Source organism: Pinus tabuliformis, chromosome 9, assembly GCF_031772625.1.
Source record: "Pinus tabuliformis cultivar Carrire ecotype Pingquan chromosome 9, CPIR1, whole genome shotgun sequence".
Lineage (NCBI taxonomy): Eukaryota > Viridiplantae > Streptophyta > Pinopsida > Pinales > Pinaceae > Pinus > Pinus tabuliformis.
Genome location: NC_142307.1, coordinates 230,950,987 through 230,974,397, shown reverse-complemented (window position 1 = coordinate 230,974,397; position 23,411 = coordinate 230,950,987). Strand labels below are relative to the sequence as shown.

The 23,411-nt window shown below is 34.7% G+C and overlaps 2 pseudogenes; both read left to right on the top strand.

Moving 5' to 3' along the window:
* Positions 1-16,501: 16,501 nt before the first annotated feature.
* Positions 16,502-16,852, top strand: LOC149148033 (U4/U6 small nuclear ribonucleoprotein Prp31 homolog pseudogene; annotated as a pseudogene).
* A 1,351-nt stretch (positions 16,853-18,203) lies between these two features.
* On the top strand, positions 18,204-18,680 carry LOC149148032 (U4/U6 small nuclear ribonucleoprotein Prp31 homolog pseudogene; annotated as a pseudogene).
* The last annotated feature ends 4,731 nt before the right edge of the window (positions 18,681-23,411 follow it).

Here is a 23,411-nt window from a genome sequence, read left to right as displayed (position 1 = left end):
GTATTGGAGATAACCTTCACAATGAAGGAATAATTGTAAGGTTTCCTAAACCTAAAGGTTTACTAAGGAAGCGTAAAGGTGCGAACAGAGATCGAGATCAGAACAAGTGAAAGCCATAAGGCGGGAGCAAACACACAAGCAGAAAGTCGAATGAGCTATTTCACAGTAGGAGCCAAAAGAACGTAACGGTGCATAGGAACCGTTTGATCAGTTAGATCAATGGACGTGGTTGTGTGCGATAGAAGGCTAAGATTAAGTCACGAAACATAAAGTCAAGAAGATGAATGGCGGAGATTAAGCGATAACCCTTTATTAAGCCGAGTTTTTAAGCTTCGCATTGAGCACGTGGGTGGTATTCGCAAGGGGTAAACAGTTTCTCGCGCGCCCTAAAGGTGATAAGTTGTCTTTCAAAATTTCATTTAGCGGCTAACACGCAGCAAACGATGGAGAAAGAAAACCACTTTTCTCACGTGCTTCCAATCTGATATCAGTCGTGCAAGTATCTACGCGAGATTGTGCGATAACCGTTGGATCAGGTTGGATTTATCAACAGTGGAAATCAGCCAAGCTAGTTGGCAATCGGGTGACGCGATAGCCATTGGATCGGACGGAGCAGATCAATAGCGAAGATCGTCCAGGTTTGTTAAAGATTGGGTGACGCGATAATCGTCGGATCGAGGAATGAGATCGATGGCAGAGATTTAACATGCTAAGGAGAGAATCGATATATGTGCAAAGATTCGAAGAAAGGCGAAAAGGTAAAGGTTTAAGTGTGTTTTATGAGTTATTTCTATTATACGGGAATTATAATAAAAATAAGCTTAATTAATGTTTTATGGGTTAAGTTTGGGTTTTAACCAAAGTCTGAAGACCATGGTATGATTGACATGCGCGGATAATAAAATTAACTGAAAGGTTGAGTTATAAGGGTTAAGAGAGAATCAAATATATTTCTGCTTAAAGACTTAGACTTTGATAAATTTGGTTTTCATCAGATGTTGTATTTCCGCATAGAGTTTAATTAAGGAGCCTTAACGTTGAATAATTGAAGGTTTTACTAAGTATGGAATTTTTGGAATTCCTGGGACACACATAGTGTGACATGCAATTGTATTTGCATACTGTGGGTATATGCAGCTTAGGTTGCATCATTATGGTGTTTGCAGCTTAGGCTGAAGTCATTTAGTATCATAGAAGAACAAGGAAATTCTACGTGAAAAATTCTTTGAGAAAATTTAGAACAAAGTTATGTTTTAAAGGTGTGTATGCAGGCAAGAGGAGATCATATTTTAAATCTGACAAACAGTAGGCACACAGAGATAAAGCGTAGCAGAGTATTGGGAGAATTTGCAGACGAAAAGAAATAGAGAAAAATCCATTCAAAAGTACAGGTGAATGGTAGAACAAGATCGTGCAGAGGTCTTAAAGATAGCAGGTGAAAAGATTGCAGCAACCTAGAGCAAGGAGTGCTCAATTGGTTCCAGAAGAGAGAACTAGAGAAATTTCAAAACAATGAGCTCAGAGGAGAGAAGCTTAGTGAGGCATGTGTAGCAAGAAGGAGACTTGTTACTGCAGAGGTTTTGTTGCAGCTCATAGGAAGATAATAAAGGAAATTGCACAGAAGATGTGGGTAGAATTGCTAAGGGATGAAGAAAGCTGGTAAGAATTTTGAGTGATATAAGAGGTGGTCAGAACCTAGTATTTCATTGTGATTGAAATATAAGAGGACAATTGTGTTCTTAAAAGCTGCGGATGAGTTGAAGCCTAGAAGGAGTAGAGATAAGTGCTCAAAGAGGTTCGAGAGAATAGAGAACCAAGTGCTTGCCAAAAAACCAAGTAAAGAGGAAAGCTTGGTGAGGTAAGTGGCAGTAAGGAGGACTTGTTGTTGCAGAGGCTTTAATGTAGCTCATAGTAAGTGAGTGAGGAACTCATGAAGATAGAGAAGAAGATAACTACTGATAGTCATAACAAAGATAACAGAGGTTCCGAGGAAGACCACAACAGAAGAAAAGTGAAGATGGAGGATGCCAAGGCAAATGGCAAGCGAATGAGTCAAGAGGAGCGAAACAAGGAGATTGTAGAGTTAAAAGAACAACTCAATGTATTAAGTATGATACTAGAGGAAAACCAAAGACAAGGTTGGGTCTTGAGGAAAAAGGCAGTGAAATGGTCTGAGTTACAGAAAAGGCTACAACAAAGGCAAGTGAAGTGGCTGGTGAAAGAACTCAAAGAAGCTGAGTTGAGAATGGAAGTTTCCATTTGTGAAACAGAATAGGGTGAAGTTCTGGGTGAAGATGAAGACTAGAGATTTGTGGAAGATCTTATGAATCATATGAAGGGTTCAGAACAACAAGGAGATATGATGACTGAAGCATCAAGTGAGACCACAAGGTCTTATGTTTTTAAAACTGATAGTTTGTGTATGATTACATGTATTGCAGAAGAAAAGAAATTTTGTGAAGATGTCTTCAGAATGAATGAAGATATTGAAGTAAAAGGTGACAAAGAATATTTCTCAGAAGAGGAAGAACTTGACTAGTTACAACAGAAAGAGTCTATGGATGAGTTACTTAATGAGAGAAGACATTTATTTGAAGCTGTCATGGAGAAGGAAGATCATGATCTTATTCTGATGAAGAATGAAGGAATAATGTCTTAGAGAGGTAATCTAATGAATTTTGATGAAGAACAAATGCAGGAGAATATTAATACATATGATGGGGAAAGGATAACTCTTGAAGAAGGGTTACAAAGAGATAGCAAGGAAAAGTGTATTGAAGAAGAAGGGGAGGCAGATTTGTCTCAAGGCAAAGAAAAGACAATCACAGAATTTAAGAAAGAAGAAGTCTATGCAAATGATTTAGCAAAGGGAGAAAGGACATCTAATGATTGGTCAATAACAAAGGAAGGTAAGGAAAATTGTGTGAAATTTCCAAATTTTACTCCAATTGAAATTATTGAGTTATATGGAAAATTAGACTTTCAAAGAAGGGAGTTGGAAAAGCAGAGGATGTATACTTAGGATAGATTGCTGAAAAAGGAAGACAAAGAAATTTTCATGAATGCCAATCATAAGGAAAAGAGGATGGTAATGAAAGTTCAGAAAATTGACATTATAGAAGGAGGAGTTCATTATTTTGAACCAGAGCAGAGAGACATCATTGAAACAGATGATATGAAGGAGAGGTTAAATCAACATACTGATGTGTTGACAAAGGAATTGAAGGAAAACTCAGGAAAACATACTAAGGTATTGCCAGAGAAGGAAAAGGTAATGAGGCCTTATATTTTTAATTCTGATAATTGTTTTATGATTATGGGATTTGATGAAAATGAGATAGACATGTTTCAAGTTGAAGAGTCAGCTTTAGAACTGAAGAAGACTGGAAGTTGTCAGGTCAGACATACTAATGAGGAAGATGAAAAGCATGAAGATACTATGCTTGAAGAAGTTAAACTGATTGTCAGAATCAGTCAAGGAAATGAAGGAAAATTACTGAAGGTTGTCAAGGAAGAGGAAGGAAAATATGTTGGAATTGATGAACAACATAGTGATGTATTTGAAGGGAATCAAGTACAAAGGAACTTGGAGGAAAATTTACTTTTTGAAAGTAAATTTACAGATATTGAACAAAGGTTGTTTGGAAAGCAACAAGAGGACAAGGATGAAAGGGTGGTAGTAAGGATCCAATAACTTCAAAGAGAAGACAATAAACAACAGTTTGAAGATGAGGGGACAGAGTACAACAACGAATGGCAAAGTAATTACTAGTCAAAAGATAAATTGGACATAGAGATTGAAAGAATAATAAGATTGATGATGAAGGTGCCTCAGAAGAAAACAACAGTAAGAAGGCCAAGGAGCAGCAGAAAGAGAAAGACAACAACAAACTGTGAAAGCATAGCTAGTGGGGCAAAGCAACATAAAGTATGGAAACATGGAGAACAACAACAACCAAAGACAAATTGCAGAACAAAGTATGGGATCCGGGAAGACAAAGGTTGGAAGCACATGATCAGGAGATAATGATTATTTTAACCTTGGGAGTCTGATGCAGGAGCATACAACTCAACAATTTTATTATGTTCTAGTTAACTTAGGGGGTCTTGTGTTTTCAAGGAAGTTGGATTCCCATGTATGTAAGTATTAATGTTTTGAGTGATTAGAATAAGAATTAATTAGATATTGTGAGGATATTTGTAAATGCTCTCGAATGTAGGAGAACATGAGTGATGATGAGTGATTAGTGGAGATTGAGAGAGTTGGAAATCAATTATAAGTCTTAGACTAGAAAGTGGTGTCATGATTCGTGGAACTAGAGAGGATTCTTAGGGATTACTGGAGTTAAAAGTGGACTTAGAGGATATTCAAGATTTAGTTCAGCAGATTAAGGATCTGAAACAGAATTGGTTAAACATAACCTTTTGTATAAATGTAAGCCTAAAAGGCATAGTAGAAAGGTAGAGAGGTATAGAGTCAGTCAGTCAGTCAGGAGTCAGAGAGTCAATCATTTAGGCCTACGGGTAAGGAAAGGAAAGGCCATTGATATAGAAGATCAGGCTGAGGAAGAAATTCATGTGTAAATGTTTGTTATTTAATACATATAACTTGATTATGAGTTTGTGTGATGTGTTGAGTAATTGAATTATAAGTTGTGTGTGATTCTAGAGTAATTGTGCATAACATAGGTTGCATGTGTGCAGAATCAGAGAAGAAGTGCATAGAGGAGTGTTATGGTTGTGCACACATAGTATTAGAGAGAACCTTCACAACAAAGGAATAACTGTAAGGTTTCCTAAAACCTAAAGGTTTACTAAGGAAGCGTAAAGGTGTAAACAAAGATCGAGATCAGAACAAGTGAAAACTGTAAGGCATGAGAAAATACATAGGCAAAAAGCCGAATGAGCTATTTTGCATTAGGAGCCAAAAGAACGTAATTGTGCATAGGAACCGTTGGATCAATTAGATCAACGGATGTGGTTGTGTGCGATAGAAGGCTAAGATTAAGTCGCGAAACATAAAGTCAAGAAGATGAATGGCAAAGATTAAGCGATAACCCTTTATTAAGCCGAGTTCTTTAAGCTTCGCATTGAGCACATGGGTGGTATTCACAAGGGGTAAACATTTTCTCGCGCGCCCTAAAGGTGGTAAGCGGTCTTTCAAAATTTCACGCGATTACCTTTAGCGACTGACACGTAGCAAATGATGGAGAGAGAAAACCACTTTTCTTGTGTGCTTCCAATCTGATATCAGTCATGCAAGTATCTACGCAAGATTGCGCGATAACCGTTGGATCAGGCAGGATTGATCAACAGTGGAGATCAGCCAAGCTGGTTGGCAATTGGGTGACGCGACAACCGTTGGATCAGATGGAGCAGATCAACGATGGAGATCGTCCGGGTTTGTTAATGATCGGGTGACATGATAACTGTCGGATCGAGGAATGAGATCAACGATGGAGATTTAACGCGCTAAGGAGAGCATCGATATATGTGCAAAGATTCGAAGAAAGGCGGAAACGTAAAGGTTTAAGTGTGTTTTATGAGTTATTTCTATTATACATGAGTTATAATAGAAATAGGCTTAATTAATGTTTTATGGGTTAAGTTTGGGTTTTAACCAAACTCTGAAGACCATGGTATGATTGACATGCGTGGGTAATAAAATTAACCGAAAGGGTGAGTTATAAGGGTTAAGAGAGAACCAAATTTATTTCTGCTTAAAGACTTAGACTTTGGTAAAGTGGCTTCTTATCAGATGTTGTATTTCCACATAGAGTTTAATTAAGGAGCCTTAACCTTCATTAATTGAAGGTTTTACTAAGTATGGAATCTTTGGAATTCCTGGGACACACATAGTATGACATGCAATTATATTTGCATATTGTGGGTATATGCGGCTTAGGCTGCATCATTATGGTGTTTGCAGCTTAGGTTGATCATTTTTACTTTAAACTCCTTTTTTTCCAGTGAATTCAACATTGATACTAACAAATTAGGGGACAAAAACCTGACCATATTATATGACATCATGTTAAACAAATTCATGAAAAAAAATCAACATGAATTAATGGTAACACAAGCTCAAATATTGAAAGCATTGTTAAAGTCCATGAAGTTGAAAGAAGCTACATCATTAATAGGTATTCAAAAGTAGACAAAAGATATAAAGGTGAAAGGCAATATTGTTGAGAATTTAAAGAATGCATTAAAATCTTTTGGATTCTTCAGAAAGAAGATGATAAAGTTGCATATAGAACAATATAGACAACCATTGTTTCATCTACTACTAAACAAAGATGTTTGACACAAATCATAGCAAAAGCATTAGGAACCTCACGAAAACATTGCACCAACATAGAAAATTCCAGCTCCAAATAGATGCAATAAATGGACTTGCTTGTTGGGCAATCATTTGTAGGTGACCATACGAAGATAGACTTGGTAGAAGTATTAAAGATAAGGTACATCAATATTGGGTGACAAATTCACGTGTTTCACCAAATGTAAGAGATGCATTGCGACAAAGAATAACACAAAACAAATATGAAACCCATGCAAAACATATCTTGGAAATGAATCAGATAGAGTTGTACAATAAGTTCCAAGAGGAGAACAATGATGTTAAAATGAAAACCAATACATGTGTGCAACAAAAACCTTGGTATGTTAAACCTATCACTATCCGTGACACTTGTTGTCGTTATCATGTGGAATTTGAATTATATTACAATACCTTCCATGATTTTGGTAAAACATTTTGGATAAATTCTCTCCTCCTTCCACAATCCATGAGTTCATATCTCAAATTTTATGTGAAAGGGGAGGCAATGATGTATTTTACCAAAAAAATGTGTTGGTGAAAACAAATGTGATGGATGTGAAAATTTGGCTTTATTTCACTCAAAATATCTTATTAACATGAATGATCAATCATTATCCAATAAAATAGTCAATTGGAAGAGATAAAAGTATAGCAATGCTCAAATTGGTACAAGCTCTACAAGGATCGATTTGAAAGAGGATAAAACCAGTGCAAGAGATTTTTTTGCAGAATTTTGAAAAATAAATTTATAAATACAAAAATTTATTCTCATAGAGCTCGATGGAAATACTTATAGTTTAAAAAATCACGTGAAGTTTTTAGAATTATGTTTTTAGTGGTTGATTTTGTAGATAATTACACATTCACTACATAAAAAGACATATAGAGTGAATATTATCATAATGACCAAATCTAAATGCTTGTACATATTCTATATAGACATGCTAAACAAAGTATTGATAATATAAAAAATACAAAATGACAATCGAAATATTATTAAATAATATCATTTTTATACCAATGATGAGCATACACATAATTCACATTTTGTACAACATTGTTTTGATAAAATTTATGATTCTGAATGAAAACACGTTCAAGGATCAAATTCAAGGAACATAGGGTATGGTCAAACAAATGCACATATCAATTCAAATATGCACGATCATTATATTGGTTGTGTCACCTTCATAGAAAAACAAGCATTAAACATTGTTGGAATTTCTTTGAGACTGGTCATGGAAAAGATGATCATGATAGTGCAAGAGCTTGTGTAAAACAAACATTTCGAAGGTATCAAATGAACCACTCTATTTCCATAATTGGCTTAGTTGAAGACGTTGTTCAATGATGCCAAGCAACTCTAATCCATGAAAGAAATCCATCAAAAGTAGTGCATAGGTAAGTAGACATATGTTGTAGTGCACGTGATTTTTTATTAATTTTATTCTTTAAATAAAATTATTCTTTACATATAGCTATATTTACTCTTGAAAAGAAAGTTAGCATATATATATATAAACATTTCACTTGTATTGAAATGAATTATTTGAAAAATCAAAGGTTCTTTTGGAATATTGGAATCCATATATTAATAGATCGATGACATATGACATTAACATAATACATGGGACTCGAAAATTGCATTCAATTAAAACAACTCTCACACCAAAATGTGTTTGCATTTGATCAACAAAAAATGTCTTGTTTAAGAGTTCATAGAAAATTGTGAGAACAAAATTAATAAATATGTTAAAGCTTGGAAACATACAAAATTAATTCGAAGGGGAAAATGTCACTTGCAACTATAGAGAAAACAAAAGCAGAAGAGAATGTAGTGTCAACTGATAGTGACAAAGTTTTTGATCTTCTTAGAGAAGGTAATTTGTTACTATTATTAGAATGATTGTTTCATGTTTTAAAACAATGCATGTAGACTTTATTATAATGAGTTGTTTGTCAATGAAATTGAATGTGACATATGACATTGCTTGCAGGAGATATATTTGTTGTGGTTGCACGAATAGGGAATGAAGAAAATGTCAAATATTATTTGATATGTTGCGTACAAACAAAGATGAAACTATTTAAGGACTATGATGCTAACATGTTTACATATGAAAGAGGATCTTTTTATAATGAAGGCTATATTTTTCAAGTAATCCATCCAACACCAACCCATGTTCACTTTAAAGACTATCAATGTATTTCATCAACTACCAATGCAGTCATTTGGTATGTGCAACACACATACAACTAATAGAAGTCCAAACAAAGAAAAAATTGAAAAGTAGAAAGTGGAAAATGACAAAAGCATATTGATACTTGAAGATCGCATTCCATTAAAATATTTTTAGACATTCCATAATTTAGATACATATGGACATATATACATTATAAGATTTTATGTTAAGATTAGTTTTGATTGTTACATGTTCATTGAAACATGATATATATTGAACTTGTGCTTGAAATTAATTCATTGTCTTCAATGTTATATATACATTACAATTATATTTTTAAGTTATATTGTCTATAGGATTCCATATGATTATATCTTGATCGGTTATGATTGTTATGAACTCATTGAAACATACATACAAATTCACTTATGCTTGAAATTGATCATTTTGTAAATTCTTGATGTTCTGTTATACAATTATAAGTTAAAAAGTTAACATATATGTTAAATCTATTGTTTTATTTTTGCATCAAATATATATGGTCCATAATATTTTATCTTGATTGCTTATGATTGTTATGCACTCATTGAAACATGTTTAGATTGACTTATGCTTGAAATTCATTTATTTTGTCTTCAAATTTGTAAGATTTAAGTTATATACATGATCCATCGTTCTATTTTTGCACATATATATGTGTGTACATTCATAATGTATAGTTATATTTTTAATTGGAATTTGACTATTATTTTACATTCTTGAAAATTCTGCTTTTCTTCCACCATAGTTTATGTTTCCTATAGCAAGGTTCTTAACCAATTTCTTATTTTTATTCATTTTCAACACTATTATATGATGTTTATGAAAATATAACAAAAAACAAAACAATCAAGTGGTATTTATTTACAAGCTCCTTAATCAATTTCTCATTTTTCTTCATTATCCATGATATTTGAAGTTCATACATCCATTCATATTTGAGGTTTATACATCCATATTTCACAATTGCATTGATTTCATTGACCATGATATTTTTTAATTGAAATTTTACAATTGCTTTGATCTCATTCACTTTTTCTTCTAACTATTGAAACCAAAAAAGTCAGTGCATAGATGTTTGATGCTAGTTTCTAAAACCAAAAAAATGTATGTGGTATTTCTTTGCAAGGTTCTTAGCCTTTTTTCCTTCTTCATTTTCTCTTTCTCTCTATATATAAAGTTTAAATATAAAACAAGAAAGACATATTTCTTTCTAAGTATTCATTTTGAAAATATCCATATATAATGTAGTATTAATTTCCAAGCTTCCTTACCAATTTCTTGTTTTTGTTCATTAACCAATTTCTTGTTTTTGTTATTTTTAGTATCTTCTTTGCAAGCTTCTTAACCGATTCCTTGTTTTTGTTCATTTTCAATATATCCATATATAACAATAATATTTATATAACAGTGTTATTTCATTTGAAACATAAAATTAAAGATCTATGTAGGTTATGTAACTTATTTTCATATATACTTGAAATATTTTATTGATAACTCTAAAATGTTTTTAATTGAAATTAAAACTAAGCATTTTAAAAAATGAATTTATTTCAAAACAATCAAATTTAAGCAAATAATTAAGATTCAAAATAATTGTTTTGGAATGTTTTTGAATTTATATGAAAAGATTAGATACAAACTGCTAAAAATGCTTTTGATTTTATATTTTGAAAATAATAAAATATCCAAAAAAATAATACTACCTTAATTATATGGCATATAATAACAAAAAAATTTCAAATTTTTCTTATTTATATATAATTTACCACATATAATAATTAAAAGTTACAAAGATTTCTTATTTCCCATTTATACATTAACAGAATGTCTCCGTATTTCTTGTCCTAACAACAACAAAATATTACATATATTATTAACAAAAAGTTTCATAAAACATTGATGCAAGGGCATTTCCCATTTATACATTAACAGAATGTCTCCGTATTTCTTGTCCTAACAACAACAAAATATTGCATATATTATTAACAAAAAGTTTCATAAAACATTGATGCAAGGGCATTTCCCATTTATACATTAACAGAATGTCTCCCTATTTCTTGTCCTAACAACAACAAAATATTACATATATTATTAACAAAAAGTTTCATAAAACATTGATGCAAGGGCATCATTTAATTTGCAAGGGCATCATTTAATTTTTTTTTTTTCTTGCTAACCTTGAAGAAGTCTAGTTTGTTTGAGTGGTGAGCTGTGTGTAATAAATGGTCTTCTTGTGAGATGCAGCTTGAAATAAAGCAGAGGATTGAGAGCTAACCATCGTGTGTTATACATGTATTCCTAGTCAACTAGGAATTTTTTTTCTATTCTTAGTCGATTAGATCCTTATTTTTTGTATCTGAACTTAAAATTTGTTTGTAGTCATTTTGGTGACTGCGTATTAATAAAGGAAGGCATATGCATATGCATGTAGAAAAGCAGAGTGTGTGTCTTTTGATCTTGCAACTAGTCCCCTGTAATCGTTTTTTTAATATTTTAAACATACAGGGTGTGTGTTGCAGGGATTACAAGGTGCAGGGGCTGTGCTCAGGAATTAAAAATACAAATTTGTTTTGTGGTGGCATTCAGAGCCATTATTACACAACTGTCACAAAGGATAATAATGGCATTCAGAGCCATTATTATGCCTTTGCAAGGGGAAATCAAACCATTTCCAAGCTCTGAAAGACCATCTCCGCTCTGCTAGCTGTAGGAGTGGGATAAATAAATACATTGTTACAATTAAGGCTAAATTTATTTGAGTATTGTTCAAGTCATTTCCTATTTCATCTTTTGTTCACCATATGGGTTTTCTCAGTTCTGAATATATCATCCATAACGCAAATGGAAAGGTAGACAGAGTGCCCCGATGGCGCTTTAGGTGGATGTGATATTTCATTCATAATGTAAATGAAAAGGTAGACAAAGTGCCCCAATGGCGCTTTAAGTGGATGTGATATTTGATTCTGTGAGCCATTGAAGGTTGTTGGCTTTTGGTAAACTAGAGGTGGTTGACCCGTGTGTCTTCGCCTCACAGCATCTGCATTATTGTGTACTGTGTAACTCCTGGATCGCTGTAAATTGACAGAGCGCTACCTATGGAAACCTCTACTAAGTCAGGGAAGGGTGCAGGGGGTCGAAAGGGAGGATCCAAGAAAAAACCCGTCACGAAATCAGTCAACGCCGGCCTACAATTTCCTGTTGGAAGGTTCGCCAGATATCTGAAGAAGGGCAGATATGCCAAGAGGGTTGGAATTGGAGCCCCCATTTTTCTTGCAACTGTGCTTGAATACCTAGCAGCTGAGGTTCTTGAGTTGGCAGGAAACGCTGCTAGAGACAACAAGAAGAATAGGATAATTCCCCGCCATATTCAGCTGGCCGTGAGATTGAATACCTAGCAGCTGAGGTTCTTGAGTTGGCAGGAAACGCTGCCAGAGACAACAAGAAGAATAGGATAATTCCCCGCCATATTCAGCTGGCCATGAGAAATGACGATGAATTGGGAAAGCTTTTGGGGAAAGTTACCATAGCTCATGGAGGCGTAATTCCCAACAGAGAAGGCTAAAGGTTCAAAGAAGTCGAACTTCGAGTTTAACATCTTTACAGTACTTTCACAAAGGGATAAAAACACAGACTAACCAATTGAATCTCGAATCTCGATTAGTATTAGTCCATAATTCAATTGGATCGAACACTATTTGAAAATAGTTTTTAAAGAAAAAAATATGTTTCAAATATTTCATAAAGTATTCGATTTGATTGGACTATTTGTACACATTTAAATTCAAATTCCGATTGATATGTTTATCAATTCGAATAATAGAATGGTTGAACCATTCTCTCTTAATTTTTTTCCAACTTGATGAATAATTTTTTTCCAACTTGATGAATGCCGATCAATTGTATCTTTCCTTACATTATTTAAATTTTCATTTTCTATAAAATTTGTTCTAATTTGATCCTTTAAATTGCAACTAAGCCTATTTATAAAATAGAATCTATTTAATAAATTTTTTCCTGCAACTGAGCCTATTGAAAAATTGTCAAAGTTATACTTAATTGATTCATACCCACCCAAAGTTTCAATTCTATAATTATTAAAGGGAGTTCCTATCTCAAGCAATTTATGGAAGTGGCATTTGGATTTTGGGGTTTTGGCGTATTTTTAAGCATCCATAGCCATGAATACGAATGTGCCTGATTTGACTGTCAGCGGGCCTGGGTTTCGTGATTCTGGGTTTTTTTTGTGACTTTGATGTTTTTATGGGTTACGGTGGTAGGGCCATGTCGCTCCCTGTTTTGTTCGCGTGGAATCGATCTGGAGACTGGTGGTGATGCCTTTTGTATAGTAAATAATTTGGATTAAAATCTTTTTTTCTATGTGGTTCATTTGGCAAGCTTTATAAATTTGAAACACAAAAGCATCTTGTGAATTGCATGTTCTAGCTTATTATTAAATATAATCCTTGTTTTAATTTCTGAAAGATTAGAGGTGGTTATATTCTTGGTACAATATTTACCATATTTGGGCAAATTACTAAGTTCGGAAACCATAACCTTTAATTGTGTTAAGATTTTAAGATAAGCGTTAAGATTTTAAGATAAGCGATACAAATAAATTTAAGGATCGAATTGCTTCCTCATCCAAGGCCAACTCAAATCCAAATGATTCTCACCATTAAACTCTGAAACAAAATGATGATATCAACAATCAGCGAGAAATGCTAAAAACTTACCCTAGGGGGTTGTAATTTAATAGCAGAGACTGAATTCAATGTGTCCTCCTCCATATCTTTAACCATGGAATCCATTAACTCGTTCATGTTATTATTTTCTTTAGGCCCTGCAACCCAGTCGCTCATAAACTAACTCATCAAGTGGCCAATATAAAGTCTATGTCAACAGAAGACCATATATATATATACACACACAGAGATTCTTGCAGGAGTGATTGATTTTAAGGAATATGCAGTGAATAGAGTATCAGGGAGACTATGAAAAGAAAGAAACCAACTACTTCTAAAATGACCAGGGAAACCTCTTAGAATATCAAAATTCATAATGCTAAGCAAACTTCTTGGAACGATAATAGAAGTGGAAAAACCATAACCGTGTTCATGAAACTTAGGAGCACATAATCAGACAACATTTAGTCGAGAAATTATCTATTAGACACCTGTAAGTACCACCATCCAGCACAGAAATTGCTATCTGGAACCAACGGCCCAATCTAAACAAGATAAAACTTGTATTCTGAACCCATACTAAAGTGCAGCAAAACAAAAATGCAATAATACACTCTTCCAAATAAAAATTGTATATAGTTTGATCAAATCTTCAACATCTGCATAATAGAGTTTTTTAAGACTGCAATTCAAATACACTATAACCCATGACAGCTATAATGAAAGTTCAAAATAAGATCAAGTTATGTTATTCATGCTTTGGTAAAGACCTACCAGTCCTCTGATTATTTTAAACCCTTATCAGATACTATGCCCTCTGATGTTCCTTTCTTTTGACTAAGGAGGTCAATCACTGAAAGCTCTAGTTTGTTAATATTGAATTTTCTAACCCAGAACATGCTAAGGAATCCCATTACAAGTATTTACCTTGTGTGAGATGAACAAGAACCAACTATTAGTGCTAGGAAACCATCAATATGATTTATATATTAAGCAATGAGAGGTCATTGAAAAGAAGTTAAAACATTTAAAACAGTCCTGTTAATGCTTGACAGCATATAACAAAGAAGTTGACTGGGTCATTGAAAAAAACCCAACAAACTTTGCGAGGCAAAGTTGTCAAGTTTGACTTGGCTACTGAATATAGGCAAGCACAAAAATATTTAAAAAAATTCACACTTTGTGTTTAAAAAATAACTTTTGGGGCTTTACAGAGAGGCAAGCAGGTTTTCCTGACTGGGCAATGAGTCAAACTCATTAACAACCCATCAGACACCAGCACGTACTCACTGTTCAAACAGTTCCTGCAAAGTCAAAATTGCTTTGAATCACCAAGGCCTTCAAACAGCAGGCCAGGTTTGACCCGCAACACCAGGCCAAACCCAACAGGTCTGTTAAAACTGTTTGTTACAGTAGATTGAGATCAATAAATTAAATCTGGAAATTTAAAGGGCTACAACAGAATATTTGTTTCTGCCATGATCGCTGCTACATAATTTCTGCTGGAATAAGGATCACAGGTATTAATCCTACAACTAGACTTCTGTGAGTAAATGTTCATTGTGATGTGTAAAATGGAAACAAACTACCAAAATGCCGGCCTTCACATGAGTACACAGAAGGTTATCAATTCAGATTGCTATGACATGACTATACTAACATACTCTAAACAATTTGATATGTGGATAGCTTCAAGGCTGTCACAGCCAACCCCTGGCACAGGTTCTCAGAGTAATGTCAGCCTAATATGTAATGTAACTCTGCTTCATCTTCTATACCAGAATCCCTGTGGAGAGAGAGCTTCCACCATGGGAATTCAATGTGTTCTGTTATGAATTCTGACTGAAATGATATTATGGTTTTTAGTAGAAGGGGCATTTGAAGATGTGTAGTAAGTTATGTTTACTACAGTCCATCTTAATTGTCTGCAGTCTGCAGCAGCAATGCTTTGATCTCCTCTGTTGTAACGTCTTCCCCAGTGGATTGTTGATCAGTGTGCAAAATAATAGAGTTAGACTAGGAGCTATTGCAATGCTTTGATCTCCTCTGTTGTAACGTCTTCCCCAGTGGATTGTTGATCACAGTGTGCAAAATAATAGAGTTAGACTAGGAGCTATTGCAGTTTAATGGATAATCAATTGAAACATTACATTACCTCTGCTCGAAATACATCTAGTGAAAATCCATTGAGGTGACTTAAGATTGCTTTGCTTAACATCAAGACCAAGTCCATCCAGAGCCTCGATTGTGGATAGAAGCAATCCTGACTTATTGGAACAGAACATGTGAATGTTTAGACCTTCCCTTCTCTTCTACTTACCTCTGCCTGCATTTCCAGGGAGAGGATATCAAAAGGGATTCTCTTTTTCAACCAATAGCCATTGATTAGATGGTTACCTAAAAGAACTCAAAAAGAAACCACCAATGACAGAGAAGCCTTGAAGCTTGAAAACAGAAAGAGATTCTTTTTCAACCAATAGCCATTGATTAGATGGTTACCTAAAAGAACTCAAAAAGAAACCACCAATGACAGAGAAGCCTTGAAGCTTGAAAACAGAAAGAGATTCGTTGGCAACTATGACATTCCAATGTCATCAACAATAGAAGATTTATAAAATTTATGAAAATTTATGAAGGGTAATATGAAAACTTGAACTTGCTGATTGACAGAATTTCATCTAAGTCACAATGGTCTACCAGTGGGCCTGTCTAACCCAAACAAATGTGGCCAAGGTTTTTCTTATAAAATGGTCTCACCTTGGTCACCACACATCTAGCTATGTCTATGCACTTCTTGCCTTCGTTAAACCACCAACTCCAGCTTCACCTCAATTTTTACATTTTCCAGTAATGCAATTATCTCACATGTATTGCTGTCACATGCCAATCTAAAATTGTCTCATGCATTATGGGCATGTAACCATTACCACACCAAATAATTTCATACTCAACTAACTTATATTATATGAGTCTTGTGCCAACAAACTCCAACCATAATGCCCCCCAAACCCCTTGTCACACCAACAACCCAAATGCAACACCTAATCCAATGTATCTTACCTAGTTAAGCAATTAATTCATGACAAGATAAGTAGAACCATCATAAGTCGTTACACTCATGGTTATCCCTTTACTCAGGGTTGAAGTTTCCTGAGTTAGAATCTCTTGTACACCATCAAATTGATTATGCTCCAGTTGAAAAACAAATTGGAAATGAGATCGATTTAACTCTGGTTGATCTTGAGGGTCTTTTACCTTCGGCAACGATTATGGTTGTTTCTGTCACTGCATCTACCACTAGTGGTAAGCCTCTATCAGAAGAAAACTTGCAAAAGACTTTAGATGCCTGTGATAGAGTGCTTGCACTTGATGCAGCAAAAAAGAAGGTTTTGGATTTTGTTGAGAGTAGGATGGGATACATTTCCCCCAATTTGTCTGCTATTGCAGGGAGTGCGGTCGCAGCGAAATTGATGGGTACTGCAGAGGATCTCTCTTCACTGGCTAAAATGCCAGCTTGTAATGTGCAGCTTCTAGGTGCAGAGAAAAAGAATTTGGCAGGAATTTCAACAGTGACTTCACAGTTTCGTGTTGGATACCTTGAACAAACAGAGATTTTCTAGAGCACGCCACCTGCTTTGAGATTGCGTGCATGTCGATTGTTAGTTGCTAATTTTGCTAAAAAAAATTTCCATGAAACAGATGAACCAGAGACTTTGCATTTCCAGTTTCTTAAACTTAACAGTTCAGGTATATAACTTGTGGGCTGCAATGAGAAGATATATGACACCCGAAATTCGATCTAAACTTTGTAGCAAGATACTCCCAATAGGCATCTCCTGGAAAATCACCTTAACAAGTGACAAACTCCTTTTGTTCGTTGAATTTAAAACAAAGTGGCATGCAATCTTGACTTATTGGAACAGAACATGTGAATGTTCAGGACCTTCCCTTCTCTTCTGCTTACCTCTGCCTGCATTTCCAGCGAGAGGATATCAAAAGGGATTCTCTTTTTCAACCAATCGCCATTGATTAGATGGTTACCTAAAAGAATTCACAAAGAAACCACCAAAGATAGAGAAGCCTTGAAGCTTGAAAACAGAAAGAGATTGGTTGGCAACTACGACATTCCAATGTGATCAAGAATAGAAGATTTATAAAATTTTATGAAGGGTAATATGAAAAACTTGAACTTGTTGATGGACAGAATTTCATCTAAGTCACAATGGTCTACCAGTGGGCCTGTCTAACCCAAACAAATGTGGCCAAGGTTTTTCTTATAAAATGGTCTCACCTTGGTCACCACACATCTAGCTATGTCTATGCACTTTTTGCCTTCATTAAACCACCAACTCCAACTTCACCTCAATTTCTACATTTTCCATTAATGCAATTATCTCACAATGGTCTACCAGTGGGCCTGTCTAACCCAAACAAATGTGGCCAAGGTTTTTCTTATAAAATGGTCTCACCTTGGTCACCACACATCTAGCTATGTCTATGCACTTTTTGCCTTCATTAAACCACCAACTCCAACTTCACCTCAATTTCTACATTTTCCATTAATGCAATTATCTCACATGTATTGCTGTCAGATGCCAATCTAAAGTTGTCTCATGCATTATGGGCCTGCAATCACTACCACACCACACAATTTCATATTCAACTTATATGAGTCTTGTGCCAACAAACACCAACCATAATGCCCCCAAACCCCTTGTCACACCAACAACCCAAATGTAACACCTAATCCAATGTATCTCACCTACTTAAGCAATTAATTCATGGTAAGATAAGTAGAACCATCATAAGTCATTACACTCATGGTTATCCCTTTACTCATGGTTGAAGTTTCCTGAGTTACAATCTCTTGTACACCATCCAATTGATTATGCTCCAGTTGAAAAGAAAATTAGAAATGAGATCGATTCAACTCTGGTTGATCTTGAGGGTCTTTTACCTTCGGCAATCATTATGGTGGTTTCTGTCACTGCATCTACCACTAGTGGTAAGCCTCTTTTAGAAGAAAACTTGCAAAAGGCTTTAGATGCCTGTGATAGAGCGCTTGCACTTGATGCAACAAAAAAGAAGGTTTTGGATTTTGTTGAGAGTAGGATGGGATACATTACCCCCAATTTGTCTGTTATTGCAAGGAGTGGGGTTGCAGCGAAATTGATGGGTACTGCAGGGGGTCTCTCTTTACTGGCTAAAATGCCAGCTTATAATGTGCAACGTCTAGGTGCAAAGAAAAATAATTTGGCAGGATTTTCAACAACGTCTTCACAGTTTCGTGTTGGATACCTCGAACAAACAGAGATTTTCCAGAGCACGCCACCTGCTTTGAGAATGCGTGCATGTCGATTGTTAATTGCTAATTTTTTTTCCATGAAACAGTTGAACCAGAGACTTTGCATTTCCAGTTTCTTTAAACTTAACAGTTCAGGAATATAACTTGTGGGCTGCAATGAGAAGATATATGACACCCGAAATTGGATCTAAACTTTGTGGCGAGGTACTCCCAATAGGCATCTCCTAGAAAATCACGTTAACAAGTGACAAACTCCTTTTGTTCGTTGAATTTAAAGCAAAGTGACAGCTTCTTAGGATCAAACTCCTCTACTTGATTTGGAACAAAAGAAATGAAGCACTTCATAGCAAGGCACAAACTGAACATTTTTTTTATTGGTATCTGTACTCTGATCTGTGTAGATATTCATTTGTAGAACATTTTCCAAGTCCAAAAAGTTGAAATGAAAGTGGCAAAATTTTGCAACAAGAAGCCCCCTAATCACTCTGTTTCCCCTTAGCTTATTCTAGGCAATCGTACTGCTTAGAATCAAGGCACAAACATTGATCACTCTGTTTCCCCTTAGCTTATTCTAGGCAATCGTACTGCTTAGAATCAAGGCACAAACATTGGGTTTGCTACGCTGTTCAACAAAGAAAGACATGGGAAGAATGGCATCACAGTTAACCTCCCCTGCTTCGACAACACACTGAAAAGTTCCTTCAACTAGTTCTCACTTTTTTTGAAGCCAAGAAACACCCAAGCCCAAACGAGGGAAATATGGACGGGAACCTTTGTACCATACCTTGAACAAGTCATTGTGAGAGGATCACCGAATCAAATATCAACAATTTTAGATGTACCTATTTGAATGCTTAATTTTGATTTTCTAAGTCTTGTTGTCTTACTTTTTCTTTGTATTCATCTTCATCGATGTCATTGTCTACTTTTGGAAACTATTTTAAACAATTGAACACACATGCTTTCCCTTTTATCAAATAACACCTGGAATGTTTCTTGTGCTAATCCAATTGCTTTGAGCTCGAGTATTTAACACAGATTCTGCTTTGCGGAACATTGTCCAACAGCTGGTTTTAGTATAGACACGAATTTTATTTTAGAAAATACCACAAAAAATCTCCATCCTAAAGAAATATGACCACTAATATTATATATTTATACGATTTTAGCCATTTTGATATTTTGTCAAAGTGTTGGTTTACATACTGTTATGGGGGACCGTTTGAGTGATATTTTGTCAAAGTGTTGGTTTACATACTGTTATAGGTGACCGTTTGAGTTTTTATCTGCAAATAGGAAGGTACAATAAACATATATGCCAAAGAGACTTCAATATAACACAAATAACATAAAATCCATATGGTAGCAAGATTTTTGAACATGCCAAAATCACTTTTATTAAAGATGAAAATACACATACCACTGATAACCCATGGGGCAGCCAACAATCGTGGGATTGATTGAGAAATATCAACGAGCGAATAAGAAATATATGACTACATATAAGTGTTGCTTTAATTAAGATAAAATATCAATAGTATCAACACCTTCCACATAGACAATGCATACATAGGAATGCATATGTCACCTTCAAATGTTTGAATTTGCGACACATGAATTTTATTTTAGAAAATACCACAAAAGAACTCCACTTTGAAAAAATATGAGCATGCACAGCAATAACCATTAATAATCAGTTGAGTAATGAGTGTATCAATCAGTTGAGTAATGATTGTATCAATCAGTTAAGTAATTGCATGGACTTCGAGTTACAGCTCCAAAAAATCCCAGAGAAAGAGAAAATATGTTATTATAGAACAAAAATGCGCTATTACTGGGAATACAGGCTTGCATTTACTCTTTTGCCTTTAATCTGAGCAACTCGCATAAGAGATACCTTAAAAACATTAGAAAATTTTATACATCATGATGAATAGAATGTTGTGTAGCTGTAGAATAATTTTTGGATGCAAACTTTCCTGACCTTTAATGGCGGAAAATTTGGACGTTCAAATCTCACGAAGACGATGGCAGAATAGTTATTCTGACTTGAGCAGATGTGGATCCTCCACATCAGCGAAGTAATTCTTATGACTTGAGCAGATGCAACAGAAATTCTGGGTACAAGCAGAGTAGCAGGGGATGCAGAATAGCAAGGGATGCAGTGCCGCGGAGGAAAATTCAAATGGTTTGGCGCGTTGAAGCATGGTGAAGTTAATGCTGGGAGTTGGCAGAGGTGGGAGTTGGCATCCGGGGACGGTGACGGAAGTAATAGACTTCACGTTCCGGCAAGGCGACGGAGATGAAGGTGAGGGAAAAGCCAATTGGGTGGTTGGCCAGAATAATGCGTTTTTCAGATGATCAGAATCTCCAAAAAGTCACATTATAGACTACTCCTTTAATAATAACTTCCCTACCTGGGTTCCAATCGTTGTTGCGACATGAAACGTTGTCGTCAGATGACGCAACCATATACGTTGTCGTCAGATGACGCAACCATATGTAACATGATGTAAATGATGGGATTAATATGAACCACGCTTCTTCGAGGGGTCTCACCCCTTTTTAAAAACTACAGGAATGCTTCCCTGCAGTCAATCTTTTTAAAAACTACAGGAATGCTTCCCTGCAGTCAATCTTGCAACAGAAACCCTCTTGAACTTTATGTATAATGTCTATGTATGCAACCCAGCCATTATTTAGCTCATTGTGTCCTAGCGAAACGATTTTGAAGGCTAGATTCAGATCTACTAGTTATATCTCAGAGGTTAAGTGCTTACCCATTTTGGATGAGTGCCTTGGATGGTTACCTGAATTTCCATCGATAAGCTTGTCAAAAAATGGAAAGATTTTTGAACAACTAAAACAGAAATTAAGCAAACTTGAAGTTGGAAGCTGTAACCTTCTTCCCTCAAAAGACCATTAAAATTAAAAAAAAAAATTAATTGATTATGAAAGGATCCAATCTAACTTCCATAATATTACTGAGTAGATTCAAAGTTAGTCAGTCATTTTAGTTATATCTATATCACTGCGTTAGTAAACCACAATAACATAACCTTTGTTCACTAGCAGTCAAATTGTACAAGATAGCATTCATTCGATTTCAAAGGCTCCTTGCTAAACACAGTGCTCAAAGAAGTGTTACAATACATTCCTATATTTTGACACTTTCATTCTCAATATTACTTCAGTTTTTCAGTATATGCAGCGTGCATGAGATAGTAAAGAAAGAAGATTGTTTACATTCTGAGAGAATGATATCTTTTGATAAATTATATGCAGCGTGCATAAGATAGTAAAGAAAGAAGATTGTTTACATTCTGAGAGAATGATATCTTTTGATAAATTTGAAAGTTAGAAATATATTATGCTGGACCATGGGAACTTCTAATGAAAACTGAAGAATGTCCATGATTCCTATCGAAAGTTAGAAATATATTATGCTGGACCATGGGAACTTCTAATGAAAACTGAAGAATGTCCATGATGGTTGAGGATATATTATGCTGGACCATGGGAACTTCTCATGAAAACTGAAGAATGTCCATGATGGTTGAGGAACCTGGTGCTGTTACCTGGGACTAGAAACGTTACTTTGAAGCAATATTGACTTTTATTCACCATCTGTCCATCATGGAAACTGAATAGAAAAATGTGAAGTAAATCCATTATCATCTTTGGGAGTATTTGTAATTGTAATTGACACTTGTTTCTGCCTAAAAAGGTTAAAGACTGAAAAATACATTTGCTTTCCCTATGGTGAGTTTACCAGGAATAATAGTTAAACACACTTCAATACGTTTCGAAAAACACACAGAAATTTGTCAACTACCTACCAATCAGAAAGATTTGGCTTTGTGCTGGTATCTTATTTAATAAAATAAAGTAGGAATAATTTAGATTTTTTAAAGCAGTAATTTTTTTGGAGTTTTGGGTATTTATTTTTCAATAGAATTTAGTTATAATCTGACTTGATTGATTTATTGAAATTATAAATTTGAATTCTGAATTCTTCATATTATAATACTTCAAGGGTTTTTGGAATGCTGAATATATATTTACAATTAATACAGCATTTACAACAACAAAACATCTAAATTTAACATAAAAATGGTTTTATCGGATTCCAACTAAAAATTCTAAAATATAAAATAAACGCTTAATTCTTCCACTGCCATCTTTTTCAAACTATGACTCCCAGTGATAGTTTTCTAAAATAAGAAACACAGGCAATAATCCATATCTGCACAAGAGCAACTGTAAGTGCCCTTTTTATGTTTTCCGAAATCTGAGTATAAGGATTCCAGAGACTGCAAATATTCTATCCATCATCGATCAAACAAAGTTAGAGCTTCTATCCATCATCGATCAAACAAAGTTAGAGCTTCTTCATATGAAGAATCTTTGAAGCACTTAAATTATGTAAATTTCAAATTGCACTTATAAATACAACCAATTCCTGTCACACTATCCAAATAATTTCTAGATTCTCATTACAACAAAAAAACGGATTTTTCTAGATTCTCATTACAACAAAAAAAAATTTCTAGATTCTCATTACAACAAAAAAACGGATTTTTCTAGATTCTCATTACAACAAAAAAACGGATAAGATACTTTGTTTTGCTAATTTCTATTAAGGTTGTTTTGTGGCTTCTGGTTCCAGCTATGGTTTTGCCCATGGTATTTATTATGAGAAAGGCTATTTATATTCCAAAAAACCTATCTTAAATTGTCTTCTGGTCAGTGGGAACAAACAACAGTGCTTTTAAACCCCACAATTTCTATAGGTACTCTGTAATCCTAACATTTTTCCAGATTTTGATTTACATAATAAATCATAATATAACAAAAAGTATTTAACTTTCATG